The sequence below is a fragment of the Struthio camelus genome, chromosome 5 (assembly GCF_040807025.1).
Source record: "Struthio camelus isolate bStrCam1 chromosome 5, bStrCam1.hap1, whole genome shotgun sequence".
NCBI lineage: Eukaryota > Metazoa > Chordata > Aves > Struthioniformes > Struthionidae > Struthio > Struthio camelus.
This window is the reverse complement of record NC_090946.1, coordinates 2,889,388-2,916,778: the sequence shown is the minus strand read 5'-3', so window position 1 is coordinate 2,916,778 and position 27,391 is coordinate 2,889,388. Positions and strand designations below refer to the sequence as shown.

The 27,391-nt window shown below is 57.2% G+C and overlaps 2 long non-coding RNA genes across 2 annotated transcripts; both read left to right on the top strand.

The window, feature by feature from the left end:
- Positions 1-2,720: 2,720 nt before the first annotated feature.
- On the top strand, positions 2,721-10,131 carry LOC138067354 (uncharacterized). The gene is made up of 5 exons (XR_011141207.1): positions 2,721-3,384; positions 3,969-4,495; positions 5,961-6,125; positions 6,575-6,658; positions 8,854-10,131. It is a non-coding gene; the product is annotated as an uncharacterized lncRNA (long non-coding RNA).
- Positions 10,132-11,382: 1,251 nt separating this feature from the next.
- On the top strand, positions 11,383-16,161 carry LOC138067353 (uncharacterized). Its single transcript, XR_011141206.1, has 3 exons — positions 11,383-11,765; positions 12,197-12,280; positions 13,891-16,161. It is a non-coding gene; the product is annotated as an uncharacterized lncRNA (long non-coding RNA).
- Positions 16,162-27,391: the final 11,230 nt, after the last annotated feature.

Genomic DNA, 27,391 nt, shown 5'->3' with positions numbered 1-27,391 from the left:
ATTTGCCTTTTGAATCATCTTAGCTGTTTCTGCTTGCCTTTTGGGATGTCCTGGAGCCCTCGGGTTTGCTTTTCGGATCCCCAGAGCCTTGGGGGTTGGTTGGTTTTTTATTTGTTTGTGTTTTTTCCCCTTTCAGAGCACCTCGGAGCCCTCCGTTTGGTTCCTTGGCCTGTCGTTTGCTTCTCTGGGCACCCCAGGCTCCTCGGGTTGCCTTTCAAAGCACCCTTGATGCTTGTATTGTCTTTTGGGGCACCCCAGAGCTCCCCCACCCCCACCCCGCAATGCAGCCTGCTGGCTTCACCCCAGCCAGGCGGGGAGGGGCTCGCACAACACCTCCATGCAGGCAGGACACAGAGGAGTTTGGGAGTGATCCCCTTGCCCCGCCCAACACCAGGAGGAGAAAGAGGAGGGAGCCCCGGTTCTGTGCCTACGGAGCCCTCTTCAGCCGGGCAGCATCCAGCAGCTCAGCCGTCAGTAGCTGACTGAGGATGGGGCTGTGAAGGTATGTTTTCTTTCCCTTGCAGCCCATCTGGCACTGCAGAAGCAACAGCAGAGTCAGTGAGATGGCCCTGCCCCCAGCCCCCTCCCCACAGGGACCTGATCCTGGAGCCCAAGGGGGAGAGCCGAAGGGGGAAAGCAGCCTCCTCTCCAGGGAGAGCAGCGTTGCCGGCCCTGCCGGGCCCTGAGACGGTGGAGAAAGGAGCCATGGCTGCTGCAGGGCCATTTAGATCCCTGGGGCCATGATCTTTCTGCAGCTGGACGTCAGCTTTCCTCGTGACAGTAAAGGTTTGGTTGTAAATGCAGCTGGGGGCATTTGGCCGAGCAGCGATGGCGCCCCAAGCACAGCGAGGCTGTGGCGCTTTTTTGCCCTAAGCAGCTCCCTCGAGTGGGAGTGGCTCCAGTGGGGCCAGGCCTGCCCCTGCCCCCCAGGGGTCAGGTCAGGTCAAGGCCAGCCCCCGATGCCCACCCCTGACCTTAAAGGCATGCTTGAGAGACTTTCAGAGTCTTAAAGTCTCGGGGTGCTCTTCAAGTAACTTGGACTTCCTTAATTTCTTCCTAATCCTTCAATGTAACTTGAAGAACAACCTAAGGAACTCAGCCTACCTGGAAGAACTGAAGAAGAAAGTTCAAGTTCTCCTAGTTGGGCTGAGTTCCTTAGGTTATTCTTAAAGTAACTTTAAGAGCAGCCCGAGACTTTAAGACTCTGAAAGTCTCTCAGAGCAAGCGCACCCGCTGCCATCTTTGCCAGCGGCCACCGGCTTCTCCCTGGCAAGAGGCGGGCGCGGGGTGCCAGTCTGCGGCAGGCAGCGCGGAGACGCCCTCCAATCACCCAGGGCACACGGGGGCGCCGTTCCCCGCCTCGCCTCCCCCTGGCTTGTGGCGGGGCCCACGCATGCACAGTGCTCGAGAGCTGGGCCCTGGCTCTGCTGCGCTCCCTTCGTGACCGGCGCATGCGTGGTGCCGGGAGCCGCATGGTGGCCTGCAGGGACAGAGTTTTCGCTGGGGCGGTGGCGGGTGAGGGTCGAGGCCACTTGGAGTTGGGGATGCGGGGACTTCAGTGAGGCAAGCGCGTCGCTTCAGGTGGCCGCGGGCGTCGGGCAGTCTCCTGCCTGCTGGGGCCGTCGCTGCGTGGAGGCGGAGGTGCGGGGCGAGGTTGGGGAGGGGACTTAGGCCTGGTGCTGTGCCGCACCAGCAGCGCGGCCCAGGGTCTGCCAGGAGCGCGGGTTTGACTGGCCGTTTGCCGTGTGTTGCCCTCAGGGCCCCGGTTCCTCCCTGGCGTGGCCAGGGCGGCGCTCGCCCCTGCAGAGGCGGCCGGGAGGAGCGGCGAGGCTCGTGGGCCCTGGAGCGGCACTGGGCAGACGGCTCCTGTGGCAGCAGGCTTGCCCGAGGGTGCTGGTAAGCCGCGAGAAAGCTTAAAGCCACGGGACCAAACAGATTTAAGGTCAATTTGAGCCAGATACAATTAGTGCAACCCAAAAAAGGTTTACTTGAGAGTTGTAGCTAGGGAAACAGGAAGGTGGATGGAGGAAAAATATCCCAGGGTACCCTGAGGCCTCCCCCAGCCGCAGGCACAGACTGTGGGCCCCAGCCAACGCAGGCACCAACTGACTGAAACCCCCACTGAGCCTCGCTGAGCCCTGCGCCCTCCTGCACAGCTGCCCCAAAGCCGTGGGGTTCCCCAGTCCAATATGTGTTGATGGGTCCTCCGTTGCCTCTGACATCTCCCCAGGCACTCATACGCTGCACAGGGGTGTGGGTGTCTCCAGCAGTGGCACAGCAGCCTGATGCCTCCTCTTGTCTGCTCACTTTAGAGAAAAGGGAATTTACAGCCCTTCTTGGTGAGGAATGTTCACAGATGCACAGATGGCAAACAGATTTTTCTCTCTTTTCTTCTGAGCCACCCCTCAGAACCCTCTGTGCGTGCAAGAGGACTCTCTAAATGTGGCTGATCTGGGATAATAGTGCTGTGCGCAATGCTTAAAGAGAACATTAAGATAAAACTGCAGGCTAAGGGATAACCTAAAAAAGCAAAAGGCTTAGCAAAAGCCTGAGAACAGTGAAGGGCTAGGGGAAGCCCCCACCATGCTGTAGGAGAAAGCATGGGTTTTGGGTACATCCTCAGAGAAGGAGAGACGTGTTCCTCCAGCCCATAGGACAATGGGTACTGTTAATTACCACCTTTAACTACCAAAAGTGTTGTGAAAGCAGAAGGGACTAGAGATGATGCCTAGCAGATTATGGACTGCGTGTAAAGCTGAAACAAACAGCAAGCCCCTCTGACACCGGAAACGGTTTAGTCCCAAGTAATAGAGGAACGTAGCTTTGAGTAACGCGAAGAGAAGCGGTTACATCAATCACCCTGAAAGCCTTAGAGAAGCGATCCAAAAGTCTGATCCCCTCATGGCCTCATCGGTCTTGTTGGTTTGTCTGGCAGGGTAACCCATCGAAGGAGGACATCTTGAAGAGAAGCAGCTAGACCTAGTGATCCAGTTGTTCGCTTTGGGCATCGCTTCTGAAGCGAGCGTCCGCGTACGGGAGGAATCTAGGAGCCGTGTCAACAAAAGGTTTGAAACGGAGGCGGGCAAACGAAGCGCTGTCGTTCTTCCACGTAGTTAAAGACCAAGAGACTTGCCGGTTAAGCACGCGTACGCGAGGGTTCAAGAAAGGACACTGAACAGTACAATCACACCGAACCGGAATAAAAACGAATAAGCTGTCGTGGAAGGTGGCGTTATGGAAACAGTTCGACCCTAGGTTTCTGAGGAGCAGAGTCTCGCGGACGTCTAGCAGCAAAATTAATTATCTGTTTAAACGCCGGTACAGCAAAGTAACAGCTCGAGCTGGGTGCCTCTGGGGAAGGACCCCGAACAAAGAAATTTGCCGGTCATTCTACTCCTTACAGTCTTATTTCCCCACCTGCCAGCGACAGTCTCTTCCAGTCTTGTGTACTGGAGTCGGTGGTCTCTTCCCTTTTGATTGGTTCACGTCTGCATCCCGGGACGGTTGCTATGTGCCTGTTTCACGATGCCTTATCTTACCTGAAGTTACCTCTGTCCAGTGCGTGCTGTATCTTTGAGGGCTGGTTCTAGCTGGGTTTGCAGTCGCATCCTCAGCATTGTCTCTCGAGCTCATTTCCAGTTCACGCCTGCAGCCTTCGTCTACTTCAGGCACTAGTGCTAAGTTGGGCTACAGCTAAATTAAATCCCTTTTCTAACAATGGCGTGGGTGAGCATTAGGGGATGTGCCTGCCTGTCCGATAACCTAGTCCTAACGGCCGTATGTAATGTTTCCAAACTGTTTACCCTGTAACGCGTCGCGTGATGCAAAGCGCTGTATTAAGACCTCTCCTTTAAGGACGGGGCGGGGTGGGGGGGGGAAGAACATGGTAAAGAGGAAAAGAACACACGTGAATTTAAGTGTTTCATTGGAGGTAAAAACGCAAGTTTAACAATCCCTGTTTGTTACAGGGATGGAAGCAACGATAGCAAAAGCTGACGAAGAGAAAAGACGGGCGAGCGGTTTTTGGCGATTAATACCTAAGGCACCGGATAAAACAAGGAAGCCGGAACGAAGTTTAGCGGACCCTTCATCTCGGCAGAAACTGCTACAGAAGGAGGTGTTCTGGCGTGGGCAACTAGTGATAACAAACGCCTGTTATTTCTGTCTCCCAGGGGCAGCGCTGAGGACTAAGTAACCCGTTCCTACCCTGTGGCTACTGTTAGCTGTGTCTGCCGTAGTTTTGCTTTGGGTGTTTCTGTTTGGTGTCGCTATCTTACATGCATCTACGAAAAGGGAAAGATGTGATGCTTTGTAGATTAATTGCCGCGGCTGAAACTGGAGAGACCGGAAAAACGTAAGCGAGCTGGAGGAATGAAATCAAATGGAACCAGCCGAAAGCTGCCTCCGTCTCCCAAAGAGGCAAAGCCCGTTCCTCCTGGTGAGGAAGGATCGCCATCGATGGGGATCAGGATAACAGATGGCCAACATATCACAGGTCTGTACGCGCTACAAAAAGTATGCTGCGTGCGTGTGTTTCTGTGCATGTGTAGACTTCGTGTGTCTATGAAGCATCGTATTTTAAAAGCTACAAGACAGCAAATTATTATCTTAGGGGAATGATAGTCAAGTGACCAGAGTTACCGAGAAGGAAGCGAGGGGAGAGAGAGGTGTCTGAATTGTAAAATTAAGAGAGTGATTTCAGGAAGGCTCAGTTAGTGCAACCCCAGGCTAGTGACATGGCCATGGTATTTGGGGAAAGAGGAAGAGGGGAGATAGGAGAAAGGCCAAAGCCTCGTGGCATTTAGGGTCCTCCTCATCAGTTCCGACTTGGAGCGATTTTTAGGAGGATTTAATTTCCTCCAGCAGTGGTAAGATAGCTTTGCGGGCATCAGCAGACCGTGGCGGAAATTCCTGGAGGGAGTCGGGAACGGAGCCGGAGCAAGGAACACGACGCCGCTTTCACTAAACTGAGAGAAGCGTCTGTAAAAAATCTCCTGCCCTAAAGTTGCCGGGACGAGGCAAGCCTTTCTCAGTAATGCTTTCCACGTCTGCTGCTTCCGCGGGAGCAGCACCGTTAGAAAACAGCGGTAAGGGAAAGCGGGTGCTGGCAGCAGCATCCTTACATCCATCCCCTTTGAGGCCCGAACAGAAATTCTCCGGCTGCGAGAAGGACTGCTTAGTGGCAATCTGGGCTGTAGCTGCCTTTGAGATTTATTTTTTTTTGCCTCTGATGGCACAGATGCAGGCCGATCTGCTCAATTCCCTCTGGAACAGCTAATGCCAGGGAAACGAGTAGACAGCAGCGCATCCTCTCTCCAAGTGGCACAGCGGGCACGAAGCGTAACGGGGGGTGGGTTGCTGCGCAAGCGTTACGAGGAGCGGATCTTCCTCTGCGTGTCTGAGTTGAATGAGGGGCAGAGCGCGGTTGTGCCACAAATGTGGACGCAGAAGGCTTCCAAAAGATTAATCTCTAGCGGCTACTTAGTCCCGCTTCCCTTTCACAGCAACCCGAGGGTCGTCATAGTGACCAGAACGGGGGCTGGGGGAAGCGGTGTTTGTGCCTTGCATGCTATCGTTGATCTTGCTTGCGTGTGTCTTAGTGTGTGTGCTTTTTGCGCCTATAAACGAGTTTGGTTTCTTAAAAATTTCCTGCGGCGCTCTCCGCTTTTTTTGCTGTGCTTTATGCTTTGGTAGGGCGATGGATTTTACCGTGCCCCCAGCGATGAGCGCTGGCTGACAAAGTTATCCTGTGCCAGACAAGACGGAGGAGTTCAGACCCGCAGCCTGCCAGAAGAACAGCGCCTGGGAGGGGTTGCTGGCCTTGAGCCGTAGGCGCTGATGCGCGTGGCTCGTTCTTTCAGACACGGAGAGGTTTTCGTTGGCTGCAGGAATTGTAGCTTGGCTTTACACCCACCCCATAGCGGTAGTATTTTTGTGTTTATACGTTGCCTTAATCCTAGGCGTTCGGAACATCGGGGAAGGACTATATGCTGCCGTGAAGAACTACGGGCTGCTGCCCTCAGACCTCTGTCAGTTATCGCGTGTCAGGAGCGGCCAGGAGAATCCAAATGCCAGCGGAAAGGTTCTCTGCCCGGTCCCGAAGAGGAGCCTTCGGCCGTAGGAAGGTTGGCAGCGTCCTTACCGTGACCCGTGAGCCACGCTTCGTGGACCAGCAAAGGAGAGGGGGGAGTAGCGCCTGGTAGCCCAGTCGCTATGGCATCGCTGGCGCTAGCAGGCCCGCGAGGTCTGTGTGAAGCCTCACCTGCCTGTCTGGAGCTTTATTTTGGTCTGTTTACCCGGAGTAACCGGCGAGGCCTAAAATGAGAATTTAGGATGGCTAGATGGGTAACCTGTGACCCGACCTGTCCTCGCCTTGCTTTGCTGCCTAGCAGCAAGTAATAACGGGAACTTGGGACCCCAGAATAAAAACTGTTGCAGTGCTTAAGGGAGGACCTGCGTTTGCCCAGGTTAGGGAACCGTAATGAAAGCTTGGGGGGGGGGGGAGCGGGAGGGGGGAGAGGAAGCTCCAAAACAGGAACCTCCCGGTGACCTTGGTGGTTTGATTCATTTGCAGAATAGTGTTCCGAGGGCCAGCAACCTGAGGAGGAGCCGCTCGACCCGTTTTGTTGATTTCGGTGATGCTGTTTTAAGGAAGCACGTAAGTACAGAAGAGCTCTGGGAGGGTTTTCAAACAAGACGGGGAAGAGCGTGGGAAAGCTAGGTGCCGTGAGTACGGAAGTTGTTAAGGGCTGAGAGAATTTGGGGGGTTAAGCGTGCGCACGTGACGGTCTGAAAGGGGCTGATGCACAAGCAGTAGTAAAAGGGCGTGACGGAGTGCAAGGTTCCTCCCCGGTGTGGGCCCGTGCGTGCGCCCTCGCTCTCGCGGACGCAGGCGCTCTGGAGGCGCAGGGATTCGGGCAAGCAGGCCCACAGGCGGACTTGGGGAAAACGGTGTGCAGAGCGCTCGGTGGGTGAGCGGGGCTGGAGCGGGTCGAGGGCTGTCCCGGGCGGGCTGCCTGGGTCCATCCGGTTCTGCTCCCTGTCCCTCTGTCCAGCTCTCCATCTTTCTCTTTCTTTCCCATAGCTCTGTCCGGTGCCCCATCCCTTTGTTTAACTACTCGTTGCTCTGCCCAGCTCCCCATCCCTCTTGTACTCTTTCCATCCCTCTGTCAATATGTTCCTCCCTCCAACTGGCTCCCTATCACTCTATCCAGCTCTCGATCATCCTTTTCCCCTCTCTGTCCCACTACCTGCCCGCTGTCCATCTGTCCAGCTCCCCCTCCCACTGCCACTCTCTGCCGCTCTTGTCTGTCTCTTTGTACCTTTCCAGCCTTCTGTCCCCCTCTCCAGCCTTCTCTTTCTCTTTCCATCCCTCTGTTCAGCTCCCCATCCATCTATTTGTCTCCCTATCCCTCTTTTCCCCTGCTCTATCTCATCTCTCTGTCTGACTTTCCCTCCTACTTTTTTTCTCTCCACCTTTCTGGTTGGCTCTTCGTCCTTCTCGCTCTCTTCCCATTGCTTTGACTGGCTCCCTTTCCCTCTCTTCCAGTCCCCGTTCCTCTGTCTGGTTCTCCACCCTTCTCTTTTGCTTCCCGTCCCTCTGTCTGCTTCCCCTTCCCTCCTTTCCTCTCTTTATTCTTCTGTCCACTTCTACATCCCTCTTTTTCTCTCTTCTGCTCCCTGGTCCTCTCTTCAGCCCTCCACCTGTCTGGCCCTCTGTCCTCTTTTTCTCTTCCTTTGTCCAGGGCCCTGACCCTGGGGCTAGGTCTCTGTCCTTCTCTTTCTTTTTCCATCTGTCAGCCAAGCTCTCTATCCCTCTTTCCTTCTGTTCTGCTCCCTGTTCCTCTGTCCAGTTGAAAGTTCATCATTCCTTTGTGTTTTGTCTGGTGTGGAAGGAGTCAAGAGGCAATTGGTGCTCAGCAGAGATGATCAGTAGCGACCAGAGGGTCCCATCAATCTGCCTGGTTCAGGTCATGTCAGATACCCCTGCAGTGTCTCTATGTGCAGAGGCATGGGGCTGCGGATGTGCAGTGGGGGAGCACTAATGGGCCATAGATGCTGTGGGGGATGTGGTAGACAGTGAAGAGGCTTCTGGGGAAGCTGTCGTGGAGGCAGAGATTAGCAGAGGCTCCGAGTACTCGGGTGTTAGGACAGGTGCTTGTGGTAGGGCAGTCTGGAGCTACTGTTGTCTGTCGTACTCGTCAGTGCAGTCTGCAGTTACTGTGTCTTGTCTGCCTGTGCGCAGACAGGGCTGCTGCGCGGTGCAGCTTGAGTCGTGATTGTGTCGCTGGCATTGAGCCCTGTTTTCTGACTTTATGCAAACTGTTGTCTTCCCTACATCAGCCTTACTCTGCTCCTCTTCCAGGAGCCTGTTTTCAACTCTGCTTTCCGGCATGCTGTCATGTCACAGGGATTATCCAGCACGGTCTGTCTGACTTGGGCCACATGCTAGGCAGCCTGAACGAGTGAAGCAAAATCCTTCTTCTGTCATTGTCCAGGCCAGAGTCAGTTTCCCATCAGCTCAGTCTCCAGAGTTTGGAGTTTTTGGAGGCCTTAGTTTTTATCCTGCCTTGGCTGGACAGTGCTTTCTGAGAGTGTCCGTCAGCGGCACAGTTTCCCTGAGGAGGACCATCTACCGAAGGCTGGAGGTGGCCGAGTGCCTGAGCGAGCCTGACTGTATGTGAGGGCTGCCGTGACATCCTTGCGATAAAACGGAGCCTGAGAGAGTGACTGGAGCAGTGTAGAGGGTCAGTCATAATTGTGGGAACAGTTACGGGCCTTGGACAAGGGAGTAGTTCTAGGAGGGCTGCGCAGTTGCCTGGCCTCTCAGTAACTGTTCTGGCTTCTTTGCAGGTGCTGAAGCATAGTCTGGCAGTCGAAGGAGCGGTGTCACAGCTGGGAGCTCTGCGGAGATCTGTGGTTGGCCATGAAGGTCGAGCTCTGACTTGCAGCGTGGACGCAGCTAAGTCTTGGGGCTGCACTGTGTGTGTGCAGGGCTGGGAGGTGGAAGGTGGTTGTCCCCTAGGTGGTTGCTGGAGTCACTGGCTGTGGATGTTTGCCCATGGAGCTGAGGGGACCAAAAATATTAATTGTCTGTAATGGAGTTGAATAAGCGCTTGCAATGTTTCAGGTAGGTTCAGTGGAAGTGCAGCTTACTGCAGTCCTGTGGAGCGATTCTTGCATGTGCTCACATTTGAATGGTGGCTAAGACCAAGCTTATAAACAGCAACTGTAACGTGATTCTGATGCATATCTTCCTGTTCTGCTGTACTTCTAAATGAAGGGGAAACTTCTTAAGCTGTGGGCAAAACTTGCACGCTCATGTGTACTTTGGTGTTTCTTGCTTAAAGCTGAGGGTTTGGAGTTTTTCACTTGAGGTTTATTGTTTAGTTTGTTGTTGAGGGTCTGTCACTCAGGGGCTATGGTTTATTACTTTATTTTGTGGGGCTGTCTTTATCAGTCAGGGTTTACAGTTTGCTGACTTAGCGATCAGGGCGCAGGATTTAAAATCCAACCTCATCCGTAAATTTTAAAGCAACCACTTGGGTTCCAAGATTTGCAGTTTGTCACTTAGGGTTCAGGGCTTACGCCTTACTGATAAATGACAAGGGCTGAATCCTTAGATAATAAACTGTAAGCCCCGAAGCCTAAGCAGCAGGCTGCAAACCCTTCTCTGGGGTTCCTAACCTTCCCCTGTTCCCAGCGTTCAGCTTTGTGCACTGACCTGAGGTCTGGATTTGATAAGGCGCAGGCCCATCGCACTGAGAGTGGTGATGTGACAGGTGAGGTGAGAGCTGTGAAAGTGTCTTGCAGGGCTCTAGTCTGGGGTAGGGCAGTAGTGCAGACAGGCAGGATCAGAGATCAAAGATCTTCTCACCTGTCAGAGCTGAATCCTATCCCTGAAGGAAAAAGTAGAGGGGATAGGCTGTCAGCTACTCAGACGCCTGCCGCGTCAAGGGCAGCAGCAGGAGCTGACCCTTCCCCAAAGGACCGACGAACGCTGGTGCAGAGATGACTCTTCAGGTGTCACAGGGTAAGGGGAAGCATGCTGGCACTGAGCTCCATGGCAAACTCCCTCCCAGGTGTTGCTTCTGCGCAGTAAAACAATAAACAGTTGCTTTATTCTTTGCACTCGTGTCTGTGGTTCCTGCCGTCGCTTTGCCTGAAGATGATGCCCAGGGGAGGAGGTTACACATTGTGTCTGGGATTGGGAGCTGGTCCCCACATCCTTTGTTCTTGGGGGTCCCTGCGGTTCCCAGGGACCCCAGTGCTGTTCACAGGGCTCGGGGTAACTTCCCTTGCATTGCCTCGACCCTTGGGGCTCTTGGTGGAGTTTCCCATTATCCTGGGGGCAGCCAGGGCTCCGCAGGGCAGTGTGAGGGCCCCAGACTGCTCCCAGATTTGCTTTCAGCACTCTGCAACGTCTCTCATGTGTCGGTGGCGGGGGCCTGTGCGCCTGGGGCTGGGAGACACTTTCCCTGGGGACAGGGGGAGCCTGCAGGCACCGTCCCGTCAGCCGCGCTGAGCCCTGTGACATGTCCTGCTGCCCCTTCGGTGTGCACTGAGACCCTGCACTCGTACTTTGCTTTGCCCCACAGCCCTGCGTTTGCCCTCCGACGCCCTCAGGACCCCTCCGTTCACGTTCTGAGGTGCCCCCGAGCCCTCTGTGTGCCCCGGGGCCCAGTGCTGGTTTTGCAGCACGCCACAAAGTTCTCTGCTGAGCTTTCTCCCCTGCCCAGGAGCTGTCCGGGTGCCTTCTGGCGCCTCCGGGCCCCGCAGAGTCCCTCCGTCTGCGCTGTCGTCGCCCGGTAACTTCCTTTTTTCCACTGTTCCTTTACGGCGGGGCTGGGAGTGGTGTCGGGAGGGCGGAGGGGTCCCAGGGGAGCCCTGCGGAGGGTCGCTGCGGTGCCGGGGATCGCGGGGCCGGGGGGCTCCGGGCTCCACGGCGGCTGCCGGGGACGGGACGGGATCGCCGCTGGGTCAAACCTCACGGAGCGCTGCTGCCCGCGGCATCCTGGGAGATGTAGTCTTCCGGCGCCGGGCGGCCATGCTGGTTTGGGAGTGCGGCATGCCGGGAGCAGTAGTCTTCCGGCACCGGGCTGCCGGGCGGCCAGGCTGTCTGCGGGGCGCGGCATGCCGGGAGCAGTAGTCTTCCGGCACCAGGCTTCCGAGCGGCCATTTTAGTCTGCAGAGCATTCTGGGAGATGTATTCTTCCGGTACCGAGCTTCCGGGCGGCCATGTTGTTTTGGGGGCGCGGCATGCCGGGAGCAGTAGTCTTCCGGCGCCGGGCTGCCGGGCGGCCATTTTCATCTGCGGAGCATTCTGGGAGATGTAGTGTCCCAGCACCGAGCTTCCGGGCGGCCATTTTAATCTGTTAGGCATGCCGGGAGGCGTTGGCTTCCCTTGCTGGGTTTCTGGGAAATCATGTTGTGCCTGTCGAGGTGGCAGGAGGTGCAGCTGTCAACAGGGTTCCCACCCGCTGGCCACGTCGTGCTCTGTGGCAGCCAGGAGCTGCCGTTCCAGGTGCCTGTGCCTCCTCAGCACTGCAGCAGTGGGCCAGTGTGTCTGTTCCTTACTTGTCATGTCATGGGGGAAGGACTATATGCTGCCGTGAAGAACTACGGGCTGCTGCCCTCAGACCTCTGTCAGTTATCGCGTGTCAGGAGCGGCCAGGAGAATCCAAATGCCAGCGGAAAGGTTCTCTGCCCGGTCCCGAAGAGGAGCCTTCGGCCGTAGGAAGGTTGGCAGCGTCCTTACCGGACCCGTGAGTAGCAAGCCACGCTTTGTGGACCAGCAAAGGAGAGGGGGGAGTAGCGCCTGGTAGCCCAGTCGCTATGGCATCGCTGGCGCTAGCAGGCCCGCGAGGTCTGTGTGAAGCCTCACCTGCCTGTCTGGAGCTTTATTTTGGTCTGTTTACCCGGAGTAACCGGCGAGGCCTAAAATGAGAATTTAGGATGGCTAGATGGGTAACCTGTGACCCGACCTGTCCTCGCCTTGCTTTGCTGCCTAGCAGCAAGTAATAACGGGAACTTGGGACCCCAGAATAAAAACTGTTGCAGTGCTTAAGGGAGGACCTGCGTTTGCCCAGGTTAGGGAACCGTAATGAAAGCTTGGGGGGGGGGGGAGCGGGAGGGGGGAGAGGAAGCTCCAAAACAGGAACCTCCCGGTGACCTTGGTGGTTTGATTCATTTGCAGAATAGTGTTCCGAGGGCCAGCAACCTGAGGAGGAGCCGCTCGACCCGTTTTGTTGATTTCGGTGATGCTGTTTTAAGGAAGCACGTAAGTACAGAAGAGCTCTGGGAGGGTTTTCAAACAAGACGGGGAAGAGCGTGGGAAAGCTAGGTGCCGTGAGTACGGAAGTTGTTAAGGGCTGAGAGAATTTGGGGGGTTAAGCGTGCGCACGTGACGGTCTGAAAGGGGCTGATGCACAAGCAGTAGTAAAAGGGCGTGACGGAGTGCAAGGTTCCTCCCCGGTGTGGGCCCGTGCGTGCGCCCTCGCTCTCGCGGACGCAGGCGCTCTGGAGGCGCAGGGATTCGGGCAAGCAGGCCCACAGGCGGACTTGGGGAAAACGGTGTGCAGAGCGCTCGGTGGGTGAGCGGGGCTGGAGCGGGTCGAGGGCTGTCCCGGGCGGGCTGCCTGGGTCCATCCGGTTCTGCTCCCTGTCCCTCTGTCCAGCTCTCCATCTTTCTCTTTCTTTCCCCGTAGCTCTGTCTGATACCCCATCCCTTTGTTTAGCTACTCGTTGCTCTGCCCAGCTCCCCATCCCTCTTGTACTCTTCCCGTCCCTCTGTCAATACCTGCTTCCCTCTGTCTGCTTCTCCATCCCTCTGACTGGCTCCCTATCGCTCTGTCCAGCTCTTCGTCGTCCTCTTTCTCTCCCGATCCCACTACCTGCCTGCTGTCCCTCTGCCTGGCTCCCCATCCCTCCACCCCCCCCCCCCAACTGCTCTGTCTATCTGCCTCTTCGTACCTCTCTTTGCCCCTTCAGCCCTCCATCCACCTCTCCAGTCTTCTCTGTTTCCATCCCTCTGTTCAGCTCCTCATCCATCTATTTGCCGCCTCCTTATCCCTCTTTTCCCCTGTACCATCCCATCTCTCTGTCCGACTTCCCCTCTCTCTTTTGGGGGGTTTAGTACCTGTTTTAGCAGACAATCGCGTGTCCCTTTAGGCCCCAGGAAGCAGAAAGTTCTGACCTGACAGCAAAGTATTTGGTCTTTTTAACGCTCTTGCGGCTGAAGGTGACTCCTAATGAAAAGCAATGAGAATTCTGAGGATTCACTGGAAACGTAAGAGACAGTATCTGCCCTTTTTAAAAGGCTGTGTGCTTCCTCTAATAATACCTGTAGTAATCAAGCCACTAGATTTTTCTGACAATAAGAGCCTTTAAGCTGCGATCGCTACTCGAAAAGTCCAGATATTTTAGAAACTGAACGAGCCTTCTGAGCTTGCTGACTGCAGTACCTCGAAAGATGATCAGAGTGCTGATGTTTTCATGCTTTAGTGTGGTAGAGATGCTCTGTGCAAACATCCCTTGTGTTTAATCTTCAAGACTGCGCAGACTGTCACGGAGCTCTCTTTTGACTATCTACTTTGCGTAACAAACAGAAAGGCAGGAGGTTGACAGCGCTAAATGAGTAAGGTCATTGCTTGTTTAGGGGTTGCAAATTTTATGGAATTTTGTCCTTTTAAATCTCATCTAGAATATGCTTGCAAAAAATCCCTGGGAAGAAAACAAGGAGTATAAGCAGCTTTTTAATATTATTAGCAATACTTATGCGTTCTGGATGGGTTCCTAGGGTCCCCCATGGTCTTCTGCCCTCCCCATTACCCCCAAATTTACCCATTTTGCAGTGTTTTGGCACTTATTTTGCTCTTTCTTGTCCCGAAGCAGGTCAGGGTTTGGTGTGGACAGAGGGGGGAAGGAGCCAGCTGTGGGTAAATGGGCCCTGGATGGCATCGCGGGGACACGGCGAATCCTGGCACAGCCCATCTTCAGCACGGGGAGAGGCCGGAGTGCTGCCGTGATGAGTGCTGAGAAAGGTACCTCTCTTTGGATTATGTGCACCCCAGAGCCCACCTTCTGGCCTTTCATTCTCCCCCGATCCCTCCTGTCAAGTATTTGTGCTCTGCGGATGCCTGAGTTTGGCTTTTTGTGACTTGTAGGTTCCTCCGCTGAGGTTCTTTTTGCCCCTGAGGTCCTCCCTTTCACCATCTTGTCCCCACAGAACCCTGAATTGTTTCTTCTCCCTCGCCCAGCCCACAACATCCCTTCTTTTTCCTTTTCTTTTTTGCTGCCCCTCGATCCTTCCTTTTGCAATTTTGCACCACCAGTTCACTCTGTTAAGCTCTTCTCTCTTTTGGGCTTTTTGCACCCCCCACCCCCCACCCCCTTTGTAAAGCTTTTTTTGTGCCGCTTACAAGCTTCTGGCTTTTTTTCCCCTGAGAAGCCTTCCTTCTGGCTTTGTGTGTCAGCACCCTCCCCTTTTTGAATAAAGCAGAGATTAAAGGCAAACTCGGTATCTCTTTATGCAGCTGCAACCCTTTGGAGGGGAAGCAAATACGTTATTGTGGTTTGTAGTATTTCTGGGCTAACTCTGGGGAAATCCTCATCACAGTTTGGATTTTTTGTTGTTGTTTCTATAAGTTCGTTGCTTTGAAAGTTTGAAACTAGTATTCGTTTGGCTTACTGCCTTACTGTCATAACTGAGCGTAAAGCAGAGATTGTGTTGCCATTGCATATGACCTCCCTCATATGGTGCTTGCGTTCATATACGTGTGTTCTCCCCAGGAGTACTCTTGCCTTTTCCTTTCCTTTAGTAAACAAACGCCTTTCTGAGCCAATACCGAGCAACACGGTGGATGTGCTTCTAGCGCTAACGTCGCGTCGCAGGAGGCAGCTGAGAGCAGTCGATAAGCCGGTGCTCTAGACATGCAAGGGCAGGAAGAAGCGGACTAGCTATTGAGCTTCCCTCGAGAGCGGTGGAAGAGGAGAAGACCGCCAGGGGGCGGTCGTACGCCCGCTGACGATTTTGGAGGCTTTGCCTTGCGATGCGTTTCTCCTGGTAGGCGGCAGCGCTCATTGCCCGTCGCGGGTAAGGGCCGGAACCACCTTGCGCCGAGGGCTCAGCAGAACCAGAGAGGCGAGGGTGTCCCTGGGGTGGCTGCGGGTGCCTGGATTTCTCCGGCCCACCTCAAGGCATGGGTTGCGGGGAGAAAAGGGTGCAGGCTTTCAGGGGCCTGGCAGCGCTCTGCTCCGTGCGGGCACAGGGCAGGGTCTGCCCGGAACGCATGTTTGCCTCTCCCTGTCTTTGTTTTAATTCCTGCCTTTAGGGCTGAGGTTCCTCCCCAAGGCAGGCTTGTACGTGTGCCCTCGCTCGTGTAGATGCAGATGGCCTGGAGGTGTGGGGAGGCAGGCTGTCCCGCGAGCAGGACTTTTGCGCGGCGTCCCGGGGAGGATAGCTGCGATGTACCTCGTGCACCCAAGGGTGTTGGTGTCGGAGAACAACGGGAGACAAGCACATCCGATGATGATCAACAAGTCTCAGTTTATTCAGAATTATCTTATTACTTATATAACAGAGTTAATTAGCTCATACATATTGCAAAAGCCAAGCTCCTTATAGGTGGCTACAGTAGAAGGCATTGTTATCTATTAAATGGATACAGTAGAAGGCTATGCATCTTTTCCCAAGACACTAGTAGCAAGTCATGTACCTTTCCCAGGACACTAGTAGCAAGTCATGTACTTTTCTCAAGACACTGGTATCTACATTATCTTCTAGTTTCTAAACCAAGGTCCTGCATTCCGTGTCTAGCTACATTTAAGCAGGTCTTGTGATCTTGTTGTCATGCCCCTTGTCGCGTAGCCAGTATTCAATAATATCTTCCACAGGGATGTAGCCAGGCAAAGTCACAAAGCCAGATGGGCTACACAGTGCGCGTGAGGGGGAGCTCTCAGGAGAGCTAGGTGTGGAAATGTAGGAAACGTAGCAGGATGGTGTGGTACAAATGGTGTCATCAGAAACTCAAGTGAACAGTACCTATTTATATGGCTACTATCCCTCCTCAGTCACCACGCGCTCATCACTGTAGCACAGAATTTGCTCCACTGAAAAGGCCATTTAAATCCAGCTCTTTGGCTTCGCTCAACTAAGCAGTTTACGCTCATTTGCCTTGGAATGCTCTTCTACTCCCTAAAAACAATAACAGAAAAACAGCTTTTAATATCCTTGAATTTGAAAACACACCAGCTTCTTTTTAATAACTGCCGGAAAACTGTACCTAAACATACTTAAAACTACATTTTTCATTCTTTTTACTTAACTGCCACTTGCTTGAATTCAAGACTTTTGCAGGGGTCACAGCTCTACAAGTGGAAGACGCAAACCCCAGGTCACGTTCACAGGACTCCCACAGTTTGGACTTAAAGTCCAATACCTAAGACTTGGAATCGATTTTTCAGTGCTGGTAATATAGGCTTCGGATGATATTGAATTATGTGTGCATGCGCAAACACATTATACATGGGGGCACAGACTTTGTACAGAGCAAAAAGCAGAGAGAGAGAAACACAGACACTAATATTAATGTATTACCGTTTACATCCTACTACCAGACGAGGAATGCTGTCACAGAGGTACAAGGGAAACCTTTCTGTCTCCTCAGTGACTGCTGGTAGAAGAGGGAACACTATGCGAGCATTCAGGCTTTGCAGAAGCGGGTATGGATCCAGCGGAGCTAACTCCTTCCTCTTTGACGTGAAATCATGCTTGTGTATGGGCAAACTTTGGGACTGCTGTCTGTGCCTAAGAAGTCCACAGCATTTAACCGATTTAGCGGTCAAAAGGGATAGAAATATTGCGATAGAAATCTATGTCTAACAAAAAGGCTTCTGGACAATGGCTTTGAGGTTTAATTCTTATCCTTTCTTTATAGACCGAGACACGGGAAGAAACCCCCCCCCCCACATACCCCGAGCACAAAACCAGCGTTTCATTAACACCACATTCTACCAAAAAGAGTACAGCAGTTCTGAGTCTGTGGGTGAAAGGCAGTTGCATGACGAAAAGAAACAGACTAAAAATATAAAAAGCCAGACATGAATCCTTCTTTTTATTCGGGAGCCCTCAGTCTTAACTCTCATAACCCCATTTCCTACCATACGCCCATACTTCATTTTCAGCTCCAACTGTAACTTCTTGCAGGGAAGAAGCGCTTTCTTATTCATAACAAGTAGCCACTCCACCAGCATTGCTTCATAACAATAATGAATGACTATAGCTAGTCAACCGTTGTAGGTTGTTACCTCAGCCGTGCCGCCACCGCGCCCGCTCGCCCGGCCTCTACGCCCGGCCGCCCTGCGCCCCACACCCTCCAGCCTTCGCCTTCCGCCACCACTCGCCTCTGCCTGCTGCACACACGTCCCGCCAGCACTTGCCCACCATCGCATTTCCCCGCACCTTCAGCATCCTCTTGCAGCCCACCAGCTCTCAGACACACGCACAGCTCCGGCGTCCCTCCAGGCCCCCTTCCTCTCCCAACTCCCTGCTTGGCTCAGGCAAGAAAGCATCCTGCTGCCACCACCTCGCGCCGGACTGAAGAGCCCAAAAGCCAAGAGGAGGAAACCAGCGTAGGCAAGCACATGACCAGCACTGAGCCCCGGCAGCAGCTCAGGAGGAAAGAAAACGCACAAGAGGACATGTCTGAGGAGCTTGTCTCTCAACCGGAGCTCCTCGCCACCTCCAGAGTCAATGGCAACAAGGAGGCCCCCCCACAAGACAATTTTGGCTTGGAGGCATCTCCAAGACATCTACTGCAGGACAAATTACCCTCCACATCTGCAGCTGCTGGAGGTGTTGGGAGGCAAAGACAGCCCCACCGCAGAAAAAGGCATTACAGCCTTCTCTGTGTTCTGCAGCCCCAGCAAGAGGCTGCCTCAGTGGAGGGGCTCTTCCCCAAATCCACTGATCAGGCAACTGCCCACCAGGCCATGGCCCACCTGATGTCTCAGCATTAACCTTGACAAGTTGGCTTCCCATGGAACGCTCCATGCAGCCTGAAATGGCAGACCTGAAAAATACCTATATTCTGCTCGTGCTGCGAGGGAGGAGAACATCTCACCAAAGGAGCAGCAGGCTGCACCATCCACCAAGCCGGCAGCGGACACTGGCTGCATGTCCCGGGCCTTCTATTACTAACCGGCACGAACCGTTCTACTTCTCTGCACAGCTTGCAGCAGCTCTTCTCTATATTCAGGAACGTGAAACAAGCGACAAGTTTTTCATCTACACAAAGCTACTGGAGTCCTGGGGAGTAACTGCCAAGGGGCTGCAGTTGTGCTGGTAGATGAGAAGCGCCCCAGGGCAAAGAGCTCGCACCTTCTACCGTGCTTCTGTGGCTGTGGCACACCCACCCACACATGTAGCCCCAGAGACACCATGCATAGGGACCCAGGGCCCAATGCCCCCAGGTAGGGACCCAGGTGTCTGGGGCCCTGCTCCCCCTGGGGACTCAGGCATCTGGGTTCCTGCTCCCCTCATGCATCCAGCTGTCCAGGTCCCTGCTCCCCCCAGGGAAACAGGCATCTGCGTCACCTCTACCCCCCCAACAGGGACCCAGGTGTCCGGGACCTGATTTCCCCCAACAGGGACCCAGACATCTGGGGCCTGATTCACCCTACCCCGCAAGGGACCCAGGCATCGGAGGCCTCTCTCCCTGCCTAGGGGCTCACGTGTCTGGGGCCACACTCCGGCAGAGATCCAGCTGTCTGAGTCCCCACTCCCCCAGGGACCCAGGACTAGGGGTCCCGGCTTCCCATAGGCACCCAGATGTCTGGGTCACCTCTGCCCCCAGGGATCCAGGCGCCTGGGTTGCTCCTACCTGCTCCCATGTCTCCTGTGTCTCTCCATATCCTGGATGTTGTCTTCTGTCTCTTGCATACTCCCATGCCCCTTCTGTCCTTTCATATCCTCCATGTCCTCTCCTATCTTCTGCCCCCAACCATGTCCCCGCTGTCCCTACATAGCCTCCACATCCTCTCATGTCCCCTTCGCCCTCCCATGTCCCTTGTGTCTCTACATATTCTCCATATCGTCTCTTGTCTCCTGCACCCTCCCATGCCCCTTCTCTCCCTACATATCCTCCATATCCTCTCATGTCTCTTCCATAATCCCGTGTGCCTTGTGTCCCTACATTACCTCCATGTCCTCTCATGTCTCCTGCATACTCCCGTGTCCCTTGTGTCTCTCCATATCCTGGATGTTGTCTTCTGTCTCTTACCCCCTCCCATGTCCCTTCTGTCCCTACATATCCTCCATGTTCTTTCATGTCTCCTGTGCCCTCCCAATGTCCCTTCTCTCCCTACATATCCTCCATATCCTCTCATGTCTCCTGCATAATCCTGTGTGCCTTGTGTCCCTACATTACCTCCATGTCTTCTCATGTCTCCAGCATAATCCCATGTCCCTTCTGTCTCTCCATATCCCTGATGTTGTCTTCTGACTCTTGCCCCCTCCCATGTCCCTTCTGTCTCTGCATATCCTCCATGTCCTCTCATGTCTCTTACAGAAACCCGTGTGCTTTGTGTCCCTACATTACCTTCATGTCCTCTCAGGTCTCCTGCATACTCCCATGTCCCTTCTGTCTCTACATATCCTAGATGTGGTCTCATGTCTCCTACCTGCTCCCATGTCCCCTCTGTCTCTTCATATCCTCCATGTTCTTTCATGTCTCTTGCATAATCCCATGTGCCTTCTGTGTCTACACATCCTAAGTGTCCTCTCATGTCTCTTGCCCCCTCCCATGTCCCTTGTGTGTCTGTATATCCTTCATGTCCTCTCCTATCTCCTGCCCCCTCCCATGTCCCCTCTGTCCCTACATAGCCTCCACATCCTCTCATGTCTCCTTCGCCCTCCCATGTCCCGTTTGTCTCTCCATATTCTCCATATTGTCTCATGTCTCCAGCCCCCTCCCATGTCCCTTGTGTCTCTACATATCCTAGATGTGCTCTTATGTCTCCTGCCCGCTCCCATGTCCCCTGCGTCTCTGCATAACCTCCATATCCTCTCAAGCCTCTCACAGCCTCCCATGTCCCTTCTGTCTCTCCATGTCCTCCATGTCCCCTCTTGTCTCCTGCCCCCTCCCATCTCCCTTCTCTCTCTACATATCCTATGTGTCCCTTGTTCCCCAGACCCTCCTGTGTCCCTTCTGTCCCTACAGAGCCTCCCTTCGCTCTCATGTCCCCTGTGTCCTGCCGTTTCCCCCGGCTCCCCACTCGTCCCCCTTCTCCCTCCGTCTCCCCCGTGTCCCCCCCGGCCCCTCGGGCACTGCCGCCACTGCCCGAGCCGCTGCCTCCTGCCGGACGCCGGGGTCGCTGCGAGCGGCGGCGCTGCCCGGAGCCGCGAGGGGGGCTCGGCGGCTGCCGGCGGCCGCTGCCCCTTCAGCGCGGGTGGGACCCCGCGGGGCCCCACGCTGCCGCCCGGCCCCGGACCCGGACCCCGACCCGGCCCCGGACCAGGCCGCGGACCCCAACCCGGCCCCGGCCCCGGCCCCGGCCCCGGCCCCAGCCCGCAATCCGGACCCCGAGCAGGCCCCGCTCAAGGACCCCAATCCGGACCCCGACCCGGCCCCAGCCCCACACCGCAACCCGGACCTCGACCCGGCCCCGCTCAAGGACCCCAACCGGGACCCCGATCCAGCCCCAGCCCCGCTCAAGGACCGCAACCTGGACCCCGATCCCGCCCCGGACCCGGACTCGGACCCCAACCAGCACCCCGGCCCCGGCCCCGCCTCCTGCCGCCCGCGCGCTCCCGCTGCCGCCCCGGGACCCCGCTGCCCGCCCCGGCCCCGGCCCCCAACCCGGCCCCGGCCCGAGCCAGCCGCGGAGCCCCGCCAGGAGACGCGAGCTGCCCCCGCCCATGGCGGGCGCCGCCCCCAAACCTCGCTCCCTCGCTCGCCGGGGCCCCTTGTCGCCGCCGCACGCTGACGCCTGGATGCCCCGGCCCCGCGGTCCCTCATCGCCTGTGTCCCCTGACGCCTGGGCCGCGCCGACGCCGCCGCTCCTCGGACGCCGCCGCTCCCGGCTCCTCCGGCTCCTCCGACGCCGCCGCTCCCGGCACCTGGGGCTCCCTCGGATGCCGCCGCTCCTGGCTCCTCCGGCTCCTCCGACGCCGCCGCTCCCGGCACCTGGGGCTCCCTCGGATGCCGCTGTTACCGGCTCCTCCGGCTCCTCCGACGCCGCCGCTCCCGGCACCTGGGGCTCCCTCGGACGCCGCCGTTACCGGCTCTTCCGGCTCCCTCGGACGCCGCTGTTGCCGGGACACCGCGTTCTGCGACGCCGCCGTTACCGACACTCCTGGCGGCTCCTCCGACGCCGCCTTTGAGGGACACCGGGCTCCCTCGGATGCCTGGCATCGGGCACGTCCTGGGGCAGCACAGGCAGATCCCGGGGCAGCATCACGCTGCAGGGGCCAGCGCAGATGCCAGGACAGGATGCTGGGGCAGATGCAAGGCATGATCCTGGGGCAGGATCGCATGCTCCAGATTCCTCTGGAGTAGACATCTGAATGTAGGGTTTGGGGAGGGGGAATGAATGGCAGGCTAAAGGAGGTCCCGTTCAACTCCAAAATCTGCCTGCTCAGTCCAGCTGTGGGATGTACACAAGAGCGCAGAGAGTCCATGTCTTAAGAGCAGAAGGCAGGGCCCCTTGAGCTGCTCCAAGACTGCATTTCCCTTCTGCCACAAGTTTAACCCACCTCGGTCCTGCTGCTGGTTGTACATTGTTCTTCTGCCACTGGAACAGTTGAGAGACCATGAAAGGCAGTTTTGCTGGCCAGCTCTATTTCCCTGACGTGAAAAAAGGGAAACAAATCACATGAACTAGAGAAAGAAAAATGAGTGAGAGTATCGGAGCTTCCAGGACAGTGGTCTTGTTTTACAGCGACTGACGTATTCTTCCCCTCCTTGAAGGTGTATCGCAAAGGATTCTCTCTTTGCTCTCTCACTCGCTACACAATTGGTTTTCCTAATTTGTCCCATTCCAGGGCCTGTGATTGTCTTGGCATTCCTCTCTGCTCAGAGGATTCTCTGCAGCTTGTGGGAAGGATGTTGCCAGCCAGGAAGTTAGCTCTGTTCTTTCCTCAGAAACTGCTGCTTGGATGTTCCCCTGATTCTCCAAACTGCGGAAAGAGCTGGAGCTACATATCGTCTGGGTGCTCTCATGTCCCTTGCATATTCCCGTGTCCCTTGTGTCCCTACATAGCCTCCCGTGCTGCAAAGGACCCACAGAGCCAAGGTGTCACCACACTGCACCTGTACAGGGTCCCGACTCCCCTGGACAACAGCCTTCAGGGACTTGCTGAAAAAGCCCTCCCTTCACGAGCTGCCCTGCGTTCACCCTCCCACGCCGTTTGCTTTCTGTCGCGAGCACAGCTTTCCACTCTCGCCTGGCTTCTCCAGATCTTCCTGATGAGCATCTTCCTGCCCCCCGTTTCAGCCCCTCACCTGCCAAACAGAATAGCAAAGCCAGGCATTACCTGGACACGCAAAGGACCTGGCAGCTTCACAGACATCAGGGGCTGTTGGGGGGAAAAGCACTTTGGAAGTCTTTTGCAGAGCTCAAAGGACAAAGTGGGCACAAGGAAAAGCAGGAGCAAGCGGTGCTTTGGGCAGCAGCCCAGAGCACCGCAGGGCAGCCGGGCAGCCGCTTTCCCAGAGGGAAAAAAAAGCTCGAGCAGCTCCAAAATGCTCTTTGCATCCACCTCCAGCAGCCCCAAATGGCAGCTGGCCACGTCCCGCACCCCTTTCCAGCTTTACTCCTGCAGCAAACTTGGCTCCCACACAGGCCGGGAAATAGAAAACCCTTTCTTCAAAAGCAAAGAAAGGCACGACATGAGCTTTGCTCGCACTTCCCTCAGCACCCAACTCGCTTCTCTAAAGCACTCAGCAACGTGCACGCACCTCCCGGCACCCTGCACCCAGCACCCAGATCCTGCCCCCGGAGCTCGTCCGCCCGCCCCCCTGGCACGGCCGCGCCGCCGCTGCCTCTGCCTCTGCCACTGCCTCTGCCTCTGCCTCTGCCTCTGCCTCTGCTGGCAGGGCTTGTTGTGGCCATGGCCCAAAGAGCTTCCGTGCCTTTGCTCTGGCCACACAGGCCGGGCAGGCACTCCTGCTTGTCCCAAGGCTCAGGGCAGTGTGTGAGCCTCACCGCCAAGCTCGGGCAGCGCAACAGGCACGTCTCAGCAGCGAGAGCTGTCTCTGGGCTTCTTCTGCAGGCAACGAGAGTGCTCCATGAGATGCTGCAGCAGCCCAGCTGCCAGCACGTGCTGGAGGTGTTCTTCCCCAAGCTCTTCCTGGCGCTGCTCTTCCAGATTTCCTTCTGCGCAGAGCTGACGCCGGAGGAGGCTGAGATGTGCTGGGGGGAACGGCAAGGGGAAGAGTCTGCTCCCGGCAGCCCCGTGAGGTGCTCCATGCCAGCCCTGCTGTGTGTGCTGTGGAGGTGGCGGCAGGGCCAGGGGTGCCAGGGTGACGCGGCCTTTGCTGTGCACGCAGGTTGGCAGTGCAGACCATGAAAGCACTGCTGTGCCGTGCCGGCTACGAGAGTCAGGTGCTGGCCATGGCGAGGAAGGGCGCCTGGGACACGCTCCTCAGCGCGGAGACCTGCCACAGGGGAGTGGGTTTGCTGGCCAGGTGAGAACCCCCTTGTCCCTGCTCTGCCCCAGCATTTCTCCCTTGCACACAGGCTGCCCCGCAGAGCCCCACGGGGCTGCAGCTTGAGGCCTTGTGATGGCGGGCTGGCCGAGTAGAGCAGCCAAGGGAGCTGCCGCTCCATGGCTGCGGGGCTCTGCGAGCCCTGGCTAGAGGGATGGGCTCACAATCACAGACGAGGTGTTTGCCTGGCTGCTCAGAAGTGACAGTGCCTTCTTGCCTCTGCCAGAGAGATGAGGAAGAGCCCAAGACAGCTGCGTCTCTTCCTCTTCCAATGGCTGACAGCGCTGCTGAAACGTGGCGCGGCCCGCTGGGAGATGCCTGCCATGGCTTTCCTGGTGGAGGTGAGCCTGATGGCAGGCGGTGCCTCTCGGGGCTGGAGAGGAGCGGAGGAGCAGGTGAGGGCTGTGCGCGGTGCGGCCTGAGGCCCGGGGCAGGGAGTGGGGTGCCAGGGGCTGTCGGCGCTGACGGCTGCCTTTGGGCCGGGCCTGGTGCCCTCGCCCGGAGCTGTTGGTGGGATCGGGCGCTGCCTGAGCCCGGGAGTCCTGCCGACCTCACCACTTTCTCTGTGCTGTGCTTCAGCTGCTGGCCTGCAGTGACCTTTGCACAGAGGAGGACGACTTGCTGATTCTCTTCTGGAGCTACCTGCGGAGTCACTGGCGGGTGATGCACGGGCTGGCGCTCAGAGGCCTTGTGCTGCTATGCAAGAGACAGGAGATGGTGAGCAGGGGCCAGCCGGGTGACGGTGCGCAGGCAGCGAGGGGCTGGGCGGTGGGGTGCTGGGCAACAGGGTAGCTGGGACTTTGGTGGGCCTCGGGAGCTGTGGGAGCTGCTGCCCTGTTGGAGCCTGAGCACAGGGCCAGGCTGATGCCGCAGGCAGCTTCCGGGCCGCCAGGCTGCAGCCCCCACCACGCAGGGGCCACCGCGGGCCGAGTGCCACCTTGGGGTGTTGCACTGCGTCACAGCCTCTGTGCACAAGCCGGGGGTGTCGGCAGGGCCTTGGCAATGGGGCAGCGAGCCCTGCCAGGAAAGGTGCCTGCTAGGGCTGGGACAGCCCGTGGCCCGGGCAGCTTTGCAGGCAGCGTGGGTTACTAAACCCGCTGCCCGTTCAAGTGTGGCGGAGAAGAGGGCGAGGGGTGAGGTGCAGAGGAGCCGGTGCTGCCCTCTCCTGCCTCGCTCTGCCCCAGCCCTGCCCAGGCCCGTGGCTGTGCCGGTAAAGGCTGCCAGGCAGCAGGTTGCCGCAGTCATCGCCATGGCCGCGTCTGGAAAGGCAGGGGGGAAGCTGGTGTGTAAGAAGGTGAGCCTTTTTGCCAGGGCAGTGGGTTCTTTCTTCAGGCACCGAGGTTGTGTTTCCCCCAGGCCAGAAGAATGCAGTACCTGTGGCCCCTGCTGGTGGGGCACCTGCAGGACGTGGACAGAGACATCAGCGCAAAGGCCCTGCTGGTGCTCAGCAATGTGGTCCACGTCATGGAGAAGCAGGTGGTGGCCCACTTTGCTCCGCTGCTGGCCGAGAAGCTGCTGCCTCTCTTTGATGAGGTAAGGCTGGGGGGAGAGGCGGGGGCCCTGTTGGCGTGTCGGTGAGGCTGTGTGCGGGCTGCGGGCTGTGGTGTGTTGCCGTGTGTGTGTGTGTACCCGCGGCATGGGAATTTGTGCTGGCCAGCAGGGGCCCTGGGTGCTGCCAGGAACGTTTTTGCCCAGTGGCTTTTGGGGTCATTGCGCTGTGCTGCCCGTGGTGCGCTGGCCTGCAGGACTGTGTTGAAGCAGCCCCTTGTCTAGCCTCAGCTGCAGGGTATTGTGCTTGGCCCCTGCAGCCGTGCCCTGTGGCTGCCTCCTTCTGCCGGCCTCTAGAGCTGGCAGCACAGCTCGAGCGCCTGGGCGATGAAGAAAGGCTCTCCAGGAGGGCCAGGCAGGCCGAGCTGAGGGAAGCCTGAAGTCCTGCTGCTGCCCATGCCTGCAGATAGGCCCTCAGTAACGCCAACGTCCCCACAGCCCCAGGAGCCGCTGTGGAGGGCCATCCTGGAGCAGCTCTGTTGGGCCTTGGCCAGGGGTGATGCGGGGAGCGTGGCCAGGGCGAGAGGAGCCCTTCCAGGCGCAGGCTTCTCCGCCAGCTCCGCTCTCCCTGGCCGCAGCATGGTACAGAAGCACGCTGCATCGCCCGGCCTGGGCCGGGGGGTCATTTTGCAGTGGGTGCAGACGAGGCCCACAGCTCACTGGTGCGGAGGGAGGGTCCGAAACCTTCATCTCGCCATCAGCTCCACTGACCCCTGTGCTGACTGTGGGCTTGGAGCAGGCAGTGCTGAGGTGCCCCCTTTCCCTTCCCGCCAGGAGCCGGCCTGCGTGCGAGAGCTCTCCATCCGCCTCTTCCAAGAGGTGATGGAGGCTGTGGTGGGCACCAAAACACAGGCCCTGAAGAAGCAAGTGCACAGGAGCCTGCTGCCTCTGCTCTTCCACTGGCATGACGAGATCCCCCGTGTGGCCCAGGTATGGATGTGTAACGGGACGGGTCGTTGGAGGAGGGCGATGCGGACGCCCTGTGAGTGGGCGTGAGCATGAGGAGCAAGGGCTGCTGGCAGTGGGAGCCTTTGAAGGTGGGTGAGCTGGAGGTGCCAGGTGCTGAGGCTGCAGAGCGCCCCCTTGCTGTTTGCACCAGGCGCAGCAGTGCCTTCGTCTTCCTGCCATGCCTCCACCTGCAGCACCATACACCTGCGGGGGTGGTTGCCCCACATGTCTGCCCGGGGCACGGAACATGCTGGCAGAGGCAGTTGCCAGCTGCTCCCTCTTGCCATTGTGGGCGAGGAAAGGCCCCGAGGAGGCCTTGCCAAGAGGAGGGGCACGGTGGGGGTTGTGCGCTGGGCTGCGGTGGCATCAGCAGGTCTGTGCTGCTGTGCAGGCCTCTCAGGAAGCCCTGCTTGGTGCTGCCAAGTTCCTGAGGTGGGAGCAGCTGAGGCAGCTGGCTGAGACAGCGCAGAGCTGGAGGATCGGCGAGTGCCTGGTAAGGATGGCCCCCAAAGCCCCCAGAGGCAGCCTGGGCAAGGCCTGTGCCCCTGCATGGCCAGTGTGTGGGGGGGGGGGCAGGCAGCTGTGTGCCTTGCCACGGCTGGTGCCCAGAGGTGCCAGCCTGGGGCAGCACTCCCGCCGCCCTTGTCCAGCACACTGCCCCAACGGGCTCTTCTCTAGGTTGCTGTGCCATCACTGAGCCCTGGGATGCTGAAGCGAGTGGTGGGTGGAGGGAGTGGCTGGCTGGGTGGGGAGGGTGTGCGCCCAGCCTGTGGCCTTGTGCTCTGCCCAGCTGGCGAGGGGCAGGAGAAGATCGGAAGAATACCTGCGCCAGAGCCTGCTGTACTTGGAGAGCCCCCAGGAGTGCTTGCGAGAGATGGCTGTGCGGTTCCTTGGTGAGCTCCAAGCCCTGCGGACCCTCTCTGCACTGGGGCAGCTTAGCGCTAGCCCTGGGGGAAGGGTGGTGTGGGGAGCAGGATTGGTGAGGGGCTGTGCGTGTGCCTAGGGCTCGTCGGGCAGAGCATGAGGGGCCAGAGCAAGAAGGTGGTGGAGGACATCTGCGAGGGTGAGTGAGGGCAGCAGGGTGTGAGGCAGGGCTGGCGGGGAGGAAGACAGAGGCTGGGCAGTGAGCTGCAATGCCTGGCGCAGGCCAGGAGGGCTCTGCTCCCCGTGCGGCTCAGAGGCGGTGC